The following is a 16,818-nucleotide window of genomic DNA, read 5'->3' on the forward strand; positions in this document are numbered from 1 at the left end:
GGAAGTCTTTAGCCCTGTGCTCACTAAGTGGCACCTGACACATTAGCTGTCATTCTTCTCTGCAGTACTTCCCCCTTTTTTTCTTTCCTATTCCCCTTCTATCCAGCTCCTTTCCTTTTTTTATCTTTCCCTTCCTTTTGTTCTCTTCAGCCACCTAAATTTAAGGTCAGCAGGGGCTCTGTGGGAATTGCTTAGCCATCCCTGTTACAAGAGGTTGTTGGCGCCTGCCCTAAGGCAAGACCTTGGGAAGCCTGAGAAAAATGCTGATAAGAATACTAGTAGGGTAAGTTCATAGCTCCCCATGACTCAGTGGTTAAGAATGACTCACCCAACAAAGGTAGGAATGGTTATAACAAATGAGCAAGTCCCATATTCTGGGTAAAGTTTGGTTAAGCAATCAGTGGGACAAAGTGTTGCTTGTTAGTAGAAAATAGTAAAATATTTGATGGAGGAGAGCCAGACATATGAAAGATTTAAAAAATTACCTTTTAAAATTAAAGAAAGTATGGAAAACTGTGAATTTGGATAAAGATAATATTTGGTAACCGTATTTCAATATAACTGGTAACTATATATGTTTAACCTTCTGTATAGCATTGTATAGTATAGTAATCTTATATATAGTATTTTATGCATTTAACATTATTCTGAGTAGGATTCCAGATAGGAACCCTATCTGGTAAAACCCTGCTGCATGATCTAGTTGCTACATAGTTACAGAGTTAGAAGGAATCTTAACAGCCATCCAAGCCAATCAATATCTAAGAAAGAATGCCCATCAGAATGTGCCCGATACAGAGTCATCCAACTTTTGTTTGAGGACCTCCCATGAGGAGGAGCTTTTACCAAATTGCCGAAGGGGTCGATGACAAAAAAGTTAAGGACCCTTGATATAGAGATTTCGTATTTACGTGTACCATTGGGATAAGCATTTTTCCCCTAAATGAACTTTACCTGAGTTTAGTTAAGGATAACCCCCAAGGAAGGCAGTGCTGTTGAAAATACTTAACCAGTTTACTAGGGTAAGGTTTTATACTTCTTATGTTGAGTTGTAATTCTCTTGCATGAATCTGTTGGGATTTTTGGCCTCCCTACTTGATATGTGCAGATTCTGAAAAGAAGCACAATACTTAAATTTAGATTGACTATTCCTAGGAATCCGCTAAGTGATTTCTGTAGGAAATCTCTAACATTACATGGGACTAACATACTGTATCTTGTCTCATTATTGTCACATAGAATAAGCTGCTTCACTAGCCATGCCACAATCAGGGGCATTTTGGTAAAGACTTTCAAAGAAATGTGGGTAGATGGACTTTCTTCTTCTAGAGAGAATACTCTTTTTCCCTATTAGAAAAATGAAGGTAGTAAATGGAGCCAATTTGGATGCTGCATTACAGGAAAGAGATTGATTAATCTGGGGGATGATGAGTGGAACAATCCAAATATTGAAAGTCATTTCATCCATGAGTATGTCTTGAAGAAACTGGGGATGTTTAACCTGGGGAAGATTGCGGGTAGGGATGGGTATGACTTGATAACTGTCTTCAAGTACTTGAAAAATTCTCAAGTAGAGATATTAGACTTTTTTTTGACTCTCCAGAAAGTATTATTATGCATAATGAGCAGAAGTTGAGAAGAAACAAATTGTTGGGAAAAAAAAATATATATTTTAAGCAATCGGGGTTAAGTAACTTGCTCAAGGTTACACGGCCAGTTATTTCTGGGTGTGGTGCTGAGTGTCTGAGCCCGGGATTTGATCTCCAGGTCATCCCAATACTGGAGCGGGTGCTCTTACTCACTGTGCTACCTGGCCGCCCCTGGGAAAAATATTAATAGTTAGAGCTATGGAGTGGACTTCTTCAGGAAGTAGTAGGCTCCTCATGGGAAGTCCTCAAACAAAAGCTAGATGGCCCTGTGATAGGCACATTGTGGTGGGCATTCTTTCTTAGATATTGATTGGCTTGGATGGTTATTAAGATTCTTTCTAACTCTGTAAACTATGCAGCAAATAAAGCACCAGACTTAGAGACAGGAAATTCTGAGTTCAAATGCAGCTACAGACATTGTTCTGTGACCCTGGGCAAAACAGTTACTCTTTATATGTCTCAGTTTCTTTAGCCACATAGTAGGCAGTCAATAAATGTTGATTGATTGATTGATTAAAATGGAGGCAATCATAGAACCTATCTACCTCTCAGGGTTGTTATGACAATAAAATGGGATAACAATTAAAAGCAATGTTGCACATCTTAAAGCACTATATAAATGCTAGCTATTATTAATTATGTGGACTGATATAACCCTGGGATATAAAAGCTTAACTATATATCTTTCCTTATTCATTTGGTTCTGAAGAAATCAGCAATAAATAACATTGACAGAGTTTCCAATTTCTAAAATGTTTCTTTCTCAGTTTCCAAAATGTTTTCCTCACAAACCTATGAGCATAAGTAGTAGTAACCTCATTTTAACATGACGGAACTTTGACTTAGAAAGGTGAATGTCAGATGTTTTGAAGGGCATCAATATGCTATATATATATGTATGTATATATATATATATATATATATATATCAATATGCAATAACCCCTACGCCCCTTGGCCTCCTCTCCCCACACAAGGAGAGATTGATAAGAATGGTAAGATGGTAGGAGATCATACCATATGAGGATTGATTGAAGGAACTCAGAATGTTTAGCTTCTAGAAGACATGGTGACATAGGACAGCCATCTTCAAGTATTTGAAGGACTGGCATGTGAGAGAGGGAAGGACATACTTCTAGTAATTACAGTTGAAAGTGGGATGGAGTCCTTCCTGAGGAATTAACTTCTTCTTCACTGGGATGATCATTCCTTGGGAGTGTTGTAGAGAGAATGCCTGTTCACGTACAGGGTAGGCTAGATGTCCTCCGACGTCCCTTCTGATTCTACAATCTTCCTCCTCTGCAGACCTGATCTTTTCTTCTTCTATTCAAAACTTATCAACTGCCTACAAAAAATTCAAACTCCTTATCCTCTACAATCTAATGCCGTCCTTCCTATCCAGTGTGGTCTCTATCTTCACTATTCTCTGTGTGCTATTCTTCACCAAAACAATCATCATTTCCTGTACCCCTCCTATGCTATACTTTCTTTATACCCTTGCTTTCATACTGTTTCCTGTACCTGAAAGCCCCTTTCCTACAACTTCCATTCATCATCCCTACTGAGTGAATCTTGCCCATAATTTAAGGCCCTCTCACATACTTATCACATATTTTGTATTATAGTTCTTTGTATAATGTGTCATAATCCTCTACTAGATGGTAAGCTCTGTGAGGGTCTAGATCTAGACTGTAGCCTATTGATTCCTAATATTGTCCCTGCTTTGCCTTACTGTAGATGATTCATGCATTGCTACTGACAAACAGCAATCCAAGGAAAGCTGTTCATTGGTGTTTTGTAAGAATATCCCTGTTTGGTCTACTGATACTTCTTATTAGACACAAATTCAAGAAAAGAGCCATGAGATTTAAATGCATTTGTTCAATGAAATGAATTGGACTCCAAAAATACTTTGGGTAACAGAAACTTTTTTTTGTCATTTCTAAAGGTAAAAATATTTAAGCATTGAACAAAATATTTAAATATATCAGTAATGGTAATATAGTTAGGCAAACATAAACAGCCCAACAATGCACTTTAAGGAAATGAAAATTACTAGAGAAATATGTGTGGTTTTTACTATCTGTGAGGGGGAAAAAACAAAAACCAAAACAAAACAGTGAAAAAATCTGCAATGAATTAATGTATTTTAAACAGTAGCAAATTTCAGGAGCATTTTCATGGAAATTGTTATGTTGCTTAGGAGCTTCCATTATGCTTTTTTTAAAAAAATAAATGAACATTGCAGATTCATTTATGATGGCTACTGCACAGATGGTATTAATATCATTACATCCTTGAGCACTTTCTATCAGAATCTTCATATTTTCCACCAGGATCAATTGTTTTAAACCTAACATATGTTTTTAAAACATATCACTTACCATGTAAATTTCTGTCATTTGTATCTTTAGTCTTTGGGAGCTTCTGTGTTTGAACACACAGTACACACGGTTGTACTGTTTGAATACCATATATGGTGTCATGGTGAGAGAAAAATCTGTCTTGCTAACAGCCTGTGTGTTTATCATGTGTGTGTGTGGAGTGGTAACAAGGGCAGATGGTCTCAATTTCGGTCACTTTTTTTTTTTAGGTTTTCTCCTCAACATAAATCATTGACACTTTTTATTCAAACACCTGTACTACTTAATTAAAACAAATAGAGAAAGTGGAATGGGCAGTTTGCTTCAGTGAAGCAGTGTTGAATGAAGTACTGAGTCATGGAAAGATGGTTGCCCTGAAGTGGTTGGGGAGAAAAAAAAAAAGGATTAGTAGGATCAGCCCTCTCAGGGCTTAGATGGGATGCTTTCATAGAGACGGCGATTGGACTTAGGTAACTTATTTCCATCTTTTAGAAAAGTCTACACAGAGTTAGATAGATGGGTCACGGAAAGGAAAAAGTGGTTTCCTGTCTTTTGGTCAAGTCAGTTTATCAATCAAAGAGTAATATACCTTGAAAGCATAGGAAGTTATGAAAGAAGGAGAGAGAGTCCTAGGTGAGAAAGACCAACCAAGGACACATTTCATTCTCTTAGGAATGCTGACCAGGGGACCAGTTTCTAATGAGTTTTGTTGTTATAATTTTAATAACATATCCACACTGAAGAGACAGAGGATGTTTAGTTTAATGAAGAGAAGAATCAAGCTGTCTTCAAGTATTTCTATGTTATTACATGGAAGAGGGACTAGACTTATTCTTTTTGGTTCTTGGTGGCAAAACAAGAACTGGTTGGTGGATAGTGACTCCCCTGTTCCTTCCCCCCTCCAATGCATTATTTATTTCTTTTTTAACATTGTTCAAAAAATGTTTTTGAGTTCCAAATTCTCTCCCTCCCCCCAGCCCCTTTTCTACCCACTGAGTGGGCAAACAATATAATATCAGTCATCATGTGAAATCATGCAAAATGTTTCCATATCAATTATGTTGCAAAAAAAGAATGGTAAAGAAAGTGAGAAAATTATGCTTTAATTTGCACTCAGAGTTCATCAATTCTCTCATTGAGGTAGATAGCATTTTTCACCATGAGTGGATAACCACTTATAGGGAAGGTTGTAGAGGAGTTCTTGTTTAGGTATAACTGTTGGAATCCCTTCTAAATTAAAATTCTGTGATATTGTGATTCTTTCAAGAAACACTGCTATTATTGTAAAATTTTGACTCTTTATAATAATTTTTACTCAAATGTTAATGACTGATACTTTCTTATTATGCTACTTCATCTCATTTCTCACTCCCCTTCTCCCACTTTGGGATATTGTCATTTTAACCTGGGAGTTTTGGAGATTGGAGGTCTTCAACTAAAAATCTGTATGATCACTTACTTGGTATGTTTTAGAAGAGATTTTTTTTTTTTTTTCAGGAATGGTATAGAATGTATGCCTTCTGAGGTCCCCTCTAATTCTAAGATTTTCTGGTATTTTATATATTTTTTTGTAGCACTACCTGGTTTTGAAAGCAATTTCATATAACTTCCTGTCCTTTACTCCAAACCTTACCCACCGCTCTATCTCCCTAAGGGATGTGTCACAAGGTCTAAAATTCCTTCCATTATGTATTCCTCCATGTCAATGCACTGAAATGGAAGCTCTAGTTAAAATATAAATATTTAGTCTGGTACAGATAATATATCAACCATTCATCACCTTTTAATACCTTAGTGTAGACGAGTTTGGGGCAGCTATGTGGCACAGTGGTTAGAACACTAGGCCTGAAGTCAGGAAGACTCATCTTCATGAGTTCAAATGTAGCTTCAGACACCTACTATCTGCATGACCCTGGGCAAGTCCCTTAACTGTTTGTCTCAGTTTACTCATCTGTAAAATGAGCCAGAGAAGGAAATAACCAACCTCTCTAGTCTCTTTGCCACAAAAAAACTACATGGGGTCACAAAGAGTCAGACATGACTGAAATAACTGAAGAACAATAATAGATGGACCAGTTCATCAGTTTATCAGACTGAACGAGACTTGAAGGGTTGGAATACAGAGAAGAAAAGTCCTGATTGGGAGAAAAGACTGGGAAATGGTTCATGAAATGTCTGGACACTGAGGGCAGGCCAGGGAGGAATTCTATAGTGAAGAGCCCTGGGCCACTAAAGGGCACATGTGGGCAGTGGATTTCAAGAGGGAGGAAGGGGTGCTTAAAGTGAGAAAAGACAGAAGACAAACAAGTTTGGGTAGGACCAGTCCTGATTCTCCAAAGATTTTAAATGTAATCTTTGTGATATCCTCATGATAGCATTCTGTTATACAACCTTTTCTCTGTAATTTGAGAGGAAGCTCAGTGTAGTATATAGGAAATTGTGCTTGGAGTAAGGACCTAGTAGCAAATTCTATCTTAGTCATTTATGAACTGTGTGAATCACTTAACCCCTCTGTGCCTCAGTTTCCTTATTTGTAAAATGAGGGACTTGGACTTGATGGCCTTTAAATCTTCTTCCAGCTCTAAAGCTAAGTTCCCATCAACTTTCAGCTGAATGTGTACACACATATGTATATGTGTGTGTGTATGTTATATATACAGAGACAGCCATTTATATGCATATGTAAAAGACAGAATAGTACAGTAGATAAGACATCTAGCCTTAGAACCAGGAAGACCTGGATTCAGGTCCTACCTCTGATGTATACTGGCTATGTGACCCTGGGTAAATTACTGAACTCTTAAGTGCTCTGTTCTAGACAAGCTTATAAGACTGTGTTAAGAAGGTGCCAAACTGGATCAGTAGGGAGAGTTTTATCATCCAAGGAATTCCCTATTCCAATGAAATCTCAGGATCTCTGCCTATCCGTATCTTTGCAGGTGGGTGAATATTATTATATATGTATGTGCAAACACAGTGTATATATTATAGATGCATTTGTAAATATATGCATAAGTATTATACATTATATATGTTTATGCAATACACATATACATGCATTGCATGCACATATATAATGCATAATACCTATGCATGAGCATATATAATTTAGCAATCTTTTATTAAAAAAAACACATTTAATCTAGAATGCTAGAAATTGTAGGGATACAAATTAAGTAGAAGATACTGTCTCTTGTCTAGAGGAACCTGAAATCTACTTAGAGGAGATAAGATAAATACATGTGAAATAGCTAAAAAAAATCTGAAAGTATGAAATAAGAATAAATGTAAATGTGAGAAAAAGACTACAATTCAGAGCAAAGGAATGATCATTATTTAGGTAGATTTAAAAAAAAAAAGACTCTTTAAGAAATTCATCATTTCCCACCATCAAAAAAAGGATCCAAATACTATCTGGAGAATAACTAGGTTTAGAAAGATGAGGGATTGGCACTAGATAGCAACCCACCTGGAAAGACTGGAGGTAAGATAATAACTGGGATCTTGACAGTCTCCTTCCCTCCTCTCTGTGTCTCTGTCGCTGTCTCTCTCTCTATCTCTGTCTCCTTCTCTCTCAACAAGTCCTCAGAGTGTTTCATAGATTATTTCCTAATTCATTCTCATCATTTCTGCTTCTGAGGTAGATATAGTTTGCTTGTGGTTACCTGGTGGATAAATTTGCTGAGTCAAAAGTCCTTAACATTTATATGTGTGTCATGGGCCCCTTTGGAAGTCTTGTGAAACCTAGGGACTCTTGACAAAATGACATTTTTTAATGCACAAAATAAAATATGTAGAATTACAAAAGGTTAAGAGTTCCTGGTCTAGAAAAAGGGCATTTCCTATTACCTATTGTAATAGTTACCAACCTGTACTCCCCCTCCTTCCCCCACTAGATTAGAAGCTCCTAAAGGGAATGAGTTCTGCTTGATACATTACTCTATCACCCATAGCACCTTCCTTAGAGAAGGCATTAAACAAATGTGTGCTTTAGTCAATGCATCTCCCATCCACAACTTATCAGCAATCATGGTGAATAAATCCAGAGTATCTGCCAGGGTGGAAATGGAAAGTGGAGGTTATATTGACAGCCTGGGCAGCCACATATTAGCCTTTGGGAATAATAGACAAGAGAGCTGGGACGTGGTTTGGCACCAGAGGAACCTAACTCTGGAATGATAGTGCTAAGGATTCTTAATACAGAAGTTCTTGGTGCTTGTACATCAGCAATACTGGAAGCTTCCTAGAGCCATTATCAGGGTGTGATGATGGGTATCCTATTCAGGTGATGCTATGACCCTCACCTACCTGGTGGCCAAACTTTTGATGAGTTCACAAGTGATTCTTTGCTATTTCTTAGTGTTTTTTAAGTTTTAAAAGTCATCCTATACTAGCAGGGGAGATATAGAAAAAGGTTACAGAACTGGTTTTTGTTTATTTTGGCACTTTGTCAGAGGCACCATGGCAGACCCAGGATTAAAACCAATCCCCGGTTTCTAGTCTGTGACATGGTCCAGAAACTTCTCTTTGTCTGTTTAGGGCAATCTTGGATATTCCTTGGTACTGCTTAACTCAAGTGAGCTTAGTAAGCTGAATCAATCAATTAATAAGCATTTATTAATTACTTACTAAGTATTAACCACTGTGCTAAGAGCTGAAGAAATAAAAAGTGAAAAAAGGTCTCTGTCCTCAAGAAGCTTATATTCTAATGAAGCATACTTCCTTATTGAAGGTATCCTAGAATTATGGAACTAGAATGGGTCTCCTGAGAGGTTGTTTTGTTTATTTCACCTCATGAAAGTCCACATCTCACCTCAGTAAAAGAGATGACTTTTGGTCCTCCTTTCAGGCATCTCTAGGGAGATTCAACAGCATCCAGTGATGGTCTCTTTTCCAGTGGTGATTCATCCTTTAAAGTCATTCTTTAAATAATTTTCCTTTGTCCTTTCCCAGCTTGCTTTCTTTTCATTTTTATTTTTACCTGGGCATATGTCTCTGGGTGAAAATGATTAATTTCCCCCCCATTTTGCTTCCTGCCCCTGTCTATTTTCTTTTTGTCATCTGACCTGTCAGCCCTCCTCCACTTGGCTTCTCTTCACATGCACATTCCATTTCTACTTAGAAATCTGAAACCCTCCCTGAACGCCCCAGATTTTTAAAGCCCCCCATTTTTAGTATCTTTGCTTAACACATACACTGTGAGTATTATTTCCACTTGAATACGCTTTTGTTTCCCTGACTGAGGACCCTAAATCGCACCTACCTTCTAGCCCAGAACCTGTTCATAGTCTATAACATACTTTTTTTTTTTAGATGGACTTCCCAGATCTGCACTGTCCTATTGGATTTACTGTATGGAAACCCTCTGTGGCCAGTGATGGGCTGGAGTTAGGCTCACACCAATTACATTATTAGGTAAATTCTACCCATTGGATTTATATATTGTCTGACAGAAACATATAGTTTTAAAAAAGGAATTTAATCACCATACCTTTAAAGCTAATTAGAGCTCATTAAAGAGTTCATAGAGGGGTGGTGTGTTTTAAAAAATCATTAATCCTCTCCCTGCAGGTATCCTGCAAAATGTAGTTTCATCGGGTACATGGCATTTACAAATTCTGATTGGCATTTCCTTCTTTGTTGAAAAGAGAGCCTGGCTCAGTTTGCAGCAAATATGACAATGGGCTGTGCAAATGTACATCTGAAATACAGCTTGGTGGGGGTTAAACATTCAAGCTTATATGAGACAGCATCAGTTTCAGGTCAAAGTGCTGTTCTTAAATGATCAGCACAGAACAGGAAAAAGGCATTGAAGTGACCTTGCTGAGGGTCTAAAACTGTGCTGAAGCCTTTTCTGCATGATTAAGTGAGCAGAATCTTAGATTAGCTAAAAGCAGTGCAGAAACATAATGAGTTCACTTATTTTGGAGCATTTAATAACAGTTATAGACAGTTATGTGATCAGGCGGAGTTATGACTTATTCATTCTTTCATTGCTATTAAAATTACTGCATTTGAGGTTTTTAAAGTCATTGAAATAAAAAAAAGTCTGATTTATGTTAGGAGAATTTAGCTTGGCCTTTGGTCTCTCAGTTTTTAAATGATATAATTAGACTTTTTAAAGACCATTCTAAAAGCATTATTAGCATTTTGTATAGCTGAAAGTAAATGCATGTTTTGTGGATAGTTTAATTTTAAAAAGGAATAATAATACTTGATTCAGGCAGTGATATTCATAGATTATTAAGAAAAGATTTTTTGTATGAAATTTTTCAAAAGGCAATTGTATAATTTTAGTAATAGACTATATAGAATGTGTGTGGATTCCACTGTGTACACACACACACACACACACACACACACACATATACACACACACCACTCTCTCACATATACCCTAATTTCGTTTTTGAACGGCCGGTACAAAGACATTGAAATAATGCAGTACAGCTACTCCCTCTACCCATTTGGAAAAGAAGAGACGGGAAGAACAAGTATCAGAGGACATGTTAATTCATGACCTTTAACATATTTCCTCTGAAATTATAGAGCCATTTATCAGCTGGGGGTGGGGAGGATGGAGGGAACTAAAAAGCCCACTTTAGTCATAGTAAAGTGACTTGCAGGTGGTTTGAATTAGCCGTAAACAAAAATTATTAATAAATCATTTGGGAGGAATATAGAAATGTCACTGATCCGTCAATGTTTTCATATGATCCCACTCTTAAACTTTTTCATGTATATTTCACTGCATGTAAATCGGAATCCCTGGCCCCAGCACTCCCAAATTAAGCCTGGCTTCCACTTTCAAGAGGGTTATTGCCCAACACATAAAAAAGCACAGAGGAAACATATCTCCCCATAAAACAGTGAAATAAAGTGCTGGTTTTAGTTGGACACTACAGTAGGATTATTCAACGAGCACATCTTTGCTCATAAAATTGAGCTGACTGCAGCCTCCTTAAATGACAGCTATTTGTGCCACGTGCGTGTGTTCAGTAAACAGTTTGCATCTCTCTTTTGGCTGCTCAAAATGCAGGATACTCTGCTGCCGAGAGGCAGGAACTTAAAAACACGTTCCTAAGGAGAGAACATAAGGAAGCCCTTTAAATTGCCTATGGATACTGAGATTAGCAGAAGCAAGGGAGGGCTCAAATACATATCTAATTCAGATGAGATTGTGAACCTCACAAGACATCTGCAGAAATGAATATCCATCTATTCACTTTTAAGGGGGGCAAACCACTATTTCTTTTGAACAGCTTGATTTAGAGGTTTACCTTTCTCATTATTAGGAAACACCACAGGTTTTTTTTCTTTTTAAATCAAGCCTCGGTAGGATTGGGCATCCAAGTGATCAATTCTGTTTGTTCTGGGCTGTTAATTGATAGGAAAAGATGTCACTTGGTTTTCCAGGAGTGGAAGGTCAGGTTATTTGGGTGACAGCTGAGAGGTCAGAGAAGGGAAGCCGCAGCCTCCAGTGAATCCCCACCACTGATGTTATTTGAGGCGGCTGATCTGAAAACACTCTCACCATTTCCTGACAGTGATGTTAACTCCAATCTGGACAGTTTCCAAAGGGGACAGGACGGTCTGTAGCCGCTTAACGCATCAATACCACCACGGGAACAAGCTGCAGAGGGGGTGGGTGGGTGAGCTCATGCAGTGCAGATTTCTGTCCACTAGAGACTGATCTCTGCCCAGTAAACATTTCACTGAAGGCTCTGCATTTGAGACTTGAACTATGCTCTTAGAGGTGAGAGGCTAGCGTTTCATCCACTAAAGCCATTTAGCCTTTTCCTTTGAAGGAAGATTGATTTTAAAAAAGCTATTAACCTCCAGTGATTTATCTCATCAGATCATCTTCATTTTGTTCTGCTTATAATAAGACTATATTACATAGTTTTATTCTTCAGTTAATTTGGCTAGGCTCTCTGAAAGGGAGATACATGGAAAAACATAAAGAAGGGGGAGATAATAGAAAATTATCGGCACCCACTGAAATGAAAATGTTAACAGGAAAACAAAAGGTGCTGAACAAATGTTATTAAAGATCTCAGAGGTATAATTGTGTATGACAAAAAAAATGTTTCTGTGTCAACCCGGTTTTACAGAAAAGTTTCAGTATGTCCTATTGATTCTAAGGCTAGACACCATGTTAACAAGGAGACAGAACCCTAACTCCTCTGTTGAAAAGACAAAAAATAAAAGGGAAAGAAAAAGAAAAAAATGAAGAAAAAGAAAAAAAAGAAAAAAGAGAAAGAACTCTCTTCTTTCTTGAGGTGGTGAACAATAAAACCCAAAGAACCAGCAATAATCAATTCACAATCAGAATAAATACAGAGGTGCACACAAAACAGAAATTTATAAGGAAATTGTATTGAAACACATTCCGGTAAGATGTTGAAGTTAGACATTTTATCCATTTTCAGTGAAAAATGAGGAAAATGTGTTAAGCAGAAGCCTGTTTTGCTGCTCTGTCCCTGGTTTCCTTTCAAATGAACTAGGAGTCAGTTGCTTCCTGGCTACAGACTCATGTTTGATTTATTGTATTATATTGATTGAGTTCTGACTTTGGGGGAAAAAAAAGGCTTACGTTTTGTGAATAATGCTTTCCCATTAATGACTTTAATTCATCCATCCCCCCACCCCGAACTTTATGACAGACACTAATTTACATTTCTCCTAGAATACCTGATAGCAGAAGAAGTACTGGTATATATATATATACACACACACACATACACACATATACACACATGTATATATATGAATATCTGTATGTATATGTGTGTATATACGTGTGTATATATGTATACACATATATATTTTAAGTATAGTTCTCTAGAATGTGATGAGTGTGTATACACAGACCTAAGAAAAGTCAGTCTGTCTCAGGGGTGTGAGATCCATCTTCCCTCCTCTCTCTACAGGTATTTAAATGGAAAGTCAAGATGAAGGCTTACAACAACATTTCAATGTCTGATCAAATGTGCAACAATAGGTTTCTTTCACTACCCTTTTCTTATTGAACATTAAGGTCCAGAAGGTTCTTTAGTTTTGAGGACAGTTCCCTTGTCTGGACTAGTGTTTTGGCAGGTGACCCTAGATTCCCAAAGCCATCTTGGACAAGAAGATGCCAAAGAAGGCCTACGACTTCTCCTAGCTGAACATTTGTCCCATGCCTCTTAAGCTGGTCAGTGACCAAAACCAGACAAATGAATCTGAAACCAGGGAACCTGTGTCAACCATCAGTGAGGAAATCCATGGTCTAACATTTCCTGCTTTATATGGAGAGAATGGAGATGATGATAAACTGATTCTAGGGAAATTTGTAAAAAGTACCCTTCATACGAATTTAACAGTATGCAATGAGTAAGGTTAGCAATATCTTCTGTTTCATTTGTCCTCAGAGTTTTCAGAGCCCTGTGGCACTTCTATCAAATACAGAGATATTCTTCAGTTGGCCTTTCTGTAGCTGGGAGAGACTCTGGGATTGATTAAATCGGAAAACATAGGATTCATGATGATGGCTAAGAAAATCACAGGAAGGAAGTGAAGCAGAATGTCTCAAAAAAAAGGGGGGGCTAGGGTAATGCTGGGATAATACCTTTGATCTCCATGTTCTTTTTTGAAATTTTTTATTCTTTTCTTTTTAATTTTTGGAGGGCAATTGGGGTTAAGTGACTTGCCCAAGGTCACACAGCTAGTAAATGTGTCAAGTGTCTGAGGCTGAATTTGAACTCAGGTCCTCCTAACTCCAGGGCCAGTGTTCTATTCACTGTGCCACCTAGCTGCCCCTGATCTCCATGTTCTTAATGAGTTGTGTGACAAAGAGAATGTAACCTTATTTCCTACCCCAACCTCATTTCTATGACTCTATTTATCTCCCAGAAGATAATAGTCACTTTCAATCCTTCTTCTTCCCTTTGAACAATAGCATGGTATAGTAGAATGAGTTCTGCAATTGGGATGGCCAGGTAGCACAGCGAGTAAGAGCACCGGCCCCAGTGTCGGGATGACCTGAGATCGAATCCCGGGCTCAGACACTTAGCTCCCACCCAGAAACACCTGGCCGTGTAACCTTGAGCAAGTTACTTAACCCCGATTGCTTAAAACAAAAGAATGAGTTCTGCAATTAAAGTCAGAAGATCTGGATTCAAATTCTGCCTCTTACTCTTGTGTGACCTTGAGTAAGTCAATTTCTGTAGGCCTCACTTTCCTCAAGGATAAAATTTGGAATAAACTCTAAGAGCCCTTCTAGCTTTAAATCTATGGTTCTTTAGTCATGGGTACTTTTCCATTCCTTAGATTTCTGCTTTTAGAACCAGAATTGCTTACCATGTCCACACAATACTTCAGCAGACCCTTTGACTCCAGTCCTGTTCTGACCTCAGTCCTTACTTCTAGCCCTAATTCCTCTGCTGGGTGGCAGGAAGTAAGAGGAGAGATATATTGGGGGAGAGGGGGAGGATTTACCTAGGAATAACCTTGAAAGATGCTATTCTTATGAAGTTTTTACTCCTCTAGTTCTAGGCGGCACAATTCATAGAGTGCCAGGCCAGGAGTCAGTAAAACCTGAGTTCAAATCTGACCTCAAACACTTTCTATCTGTGTGACACCAGGCACTTAATCTTGTTTGCCTCAGTTTCTCATCTTTAAAATGAGTTACAGAAGGAAATGGCAAAACAATTCTATTATCTCTGCCAAATGAGGTCAGACAAGACTGAAATAACTGAAAAACAACAAAAATCTAAGCAATACCAGTTTCTTCAGTCCAAATGAAGTGACTATTTAACAATGATTCCCCCTGCCCCTTCTTTGTAATCCTTGCTTGAAAAAAATAGAACTTGGTAAAGCTAATCTTGGCTAGATCCCAATTCCTGTATAATTTTTTATCTCAAGCATTTTATTTCCATTCCTTACTCCTTTTGTTAGATATCAGGAAGTGTAAGTACTTCAATCTATATAAATGTTAACTATTATTATCATTATTTGAATGAGTATTATTATCAGTATTTGAATGTAGGGACTACTCCTATTCATTTTTGTATCCCTTCCTGCCTGTCCCCCACCCCAGTACCAGCACACAGAAGATTCTTAATAAATGTTAATAGAATTAAATTGAATTGGATTGCCTAAGTGAATCACAACAAGACGTGCTCAAAAGCTTAAAAACAGGGTAGAATTTGGCATTTGATTTTTCTTATTTAGACATTGCTTCTTTATCTGAGACCTAGTGAATTTGAACATGGGTCTAGTCTTGAGGCTCTCAAAGAAAATTTTCCGACTTGACTTTCTATTTAACTAAAACTGTGATCACGTGTTTCTTGAAGACTGAACAATGCTCTGAAGGAAGGGTAGGAAGGAACTGTCCCAGCCATAGTAAGCAAATTAATTAATTAATTAGACTTCCTTGGCACATTCCAATGTAACTTCTCAACTCCAATACAGAAAGATATTAATAGGAGCAGAGAATTTTAGAACTCAAAGCAGAAGTTTACCCTCTGATTAAAAAAAGATCAAAACTCAAACATTTCTTTAATTTATATATTTTGTTTTTGTATTACCTTTATTTCTGAATATATTCTTCTTTACTCCCCTGCTCATTAAGCCATTATTTGGAATAAAGATTAAACAAGGAAGAAGAACAAAAAAGGCAGCTTAAGAAAACGAATCAAAATGTCAACCTTGTCTTTTAATACATGCATATGCCTACAATCTCCCTTTCCTCTGAAATATGCAGGTAGGTCTGCTTTTTACAATGCTTTCTGAGCCAATATAGGTTGTTAGAGTCATATAGTATTCAGTTCATTGTAGTGTTGTTGTTATTATTTCCATTTATACTGTTGGAGTTATTATGTATGCTGTTTCTCTGGTTCTACTTACTTCAGTCTATCAATTCATTTGTCTTCCTGTGTTTCTCTTAATTTTTCATTTTCATTTTTGGGGCACAGAAATATGATATTTTATTAAGGTACTTAGTTTTCAGTCCTCTCATTTTACATATAAGGAATGGAAGCCCCTAGAAGTAGTGACTAACTCAAGGCCTCATGTTAAAGTGGTGGCAGACCTAGGACATGGCTACCCTTGCCCCAGGAAACAGAAAAACAGGAAGGAGTAGATAGTGAACTTTAGTGAAAAGTTCCCTGAACCTTGAGTCAAGAGACCTGGGTTTGAATCATGGTTAGTTCTCTTTTTCTGAAACTTTGCAGCACATTGTAGTGCAGAGGGTTTCAAACACTGTAGACCCCAAAGTTCCTAGGTGTGCCCAATCAAAATATAATTGGGAAACATTTAACAAAAGAAAAAATTCAATTCAATAATTCAATGAATATTTATTAAATACCTACTAAGTGTGAGTTACTGAGCTGAGCACTGGGGATAAAAAAAGAGGCAAAGGAGTCCCTATGCTTACAGAGTGCCCAATCTAATATGGGAGATAACGCGCACACAGATGTATATGAACAAGCTATATATATATATATATATATATATATACTATATATGTAATATACTAACTCAATAAATCAGAAGATAATTAACAGCGGGAAGGGATTGGAATTAAGAGGGGCTAGGGGATGTTTCCTATAGAAGGTGGGATTTCAATTGGGATTTAAAGGAAGTCAGGGAGGTCAGTAGAGGAGATGAGGGAGTATTAAAGGCAAGAAGGACATTCAGAGAAAATAGAATATAATAGAATATATATATATATATAATTATATACATACATGCATACACACACACACATATATATATGTATAGAGAGAGAGAGGGAGAGAGAGAGAGAGAGAGAGAGAGAGAGAG

The sequence above is a fragment of the Petaurus breviceps genome, unplaced genomic scaffold (assembly GCF_028583685.1).
Source record: "Petaurus breviceps papuanus isolate PSGF00001 unplaced genomic scaffold, PetGlider_PUasm1.0 37, whole genome shotgun sequence".
NCBI classification, from domain to species: domain Eukaryota; kingdom Metazoa; phylum Chordata; class Mammalia; order Diprotodontia; family Petauridae; genus Petaurus; species Petaurus breviceps.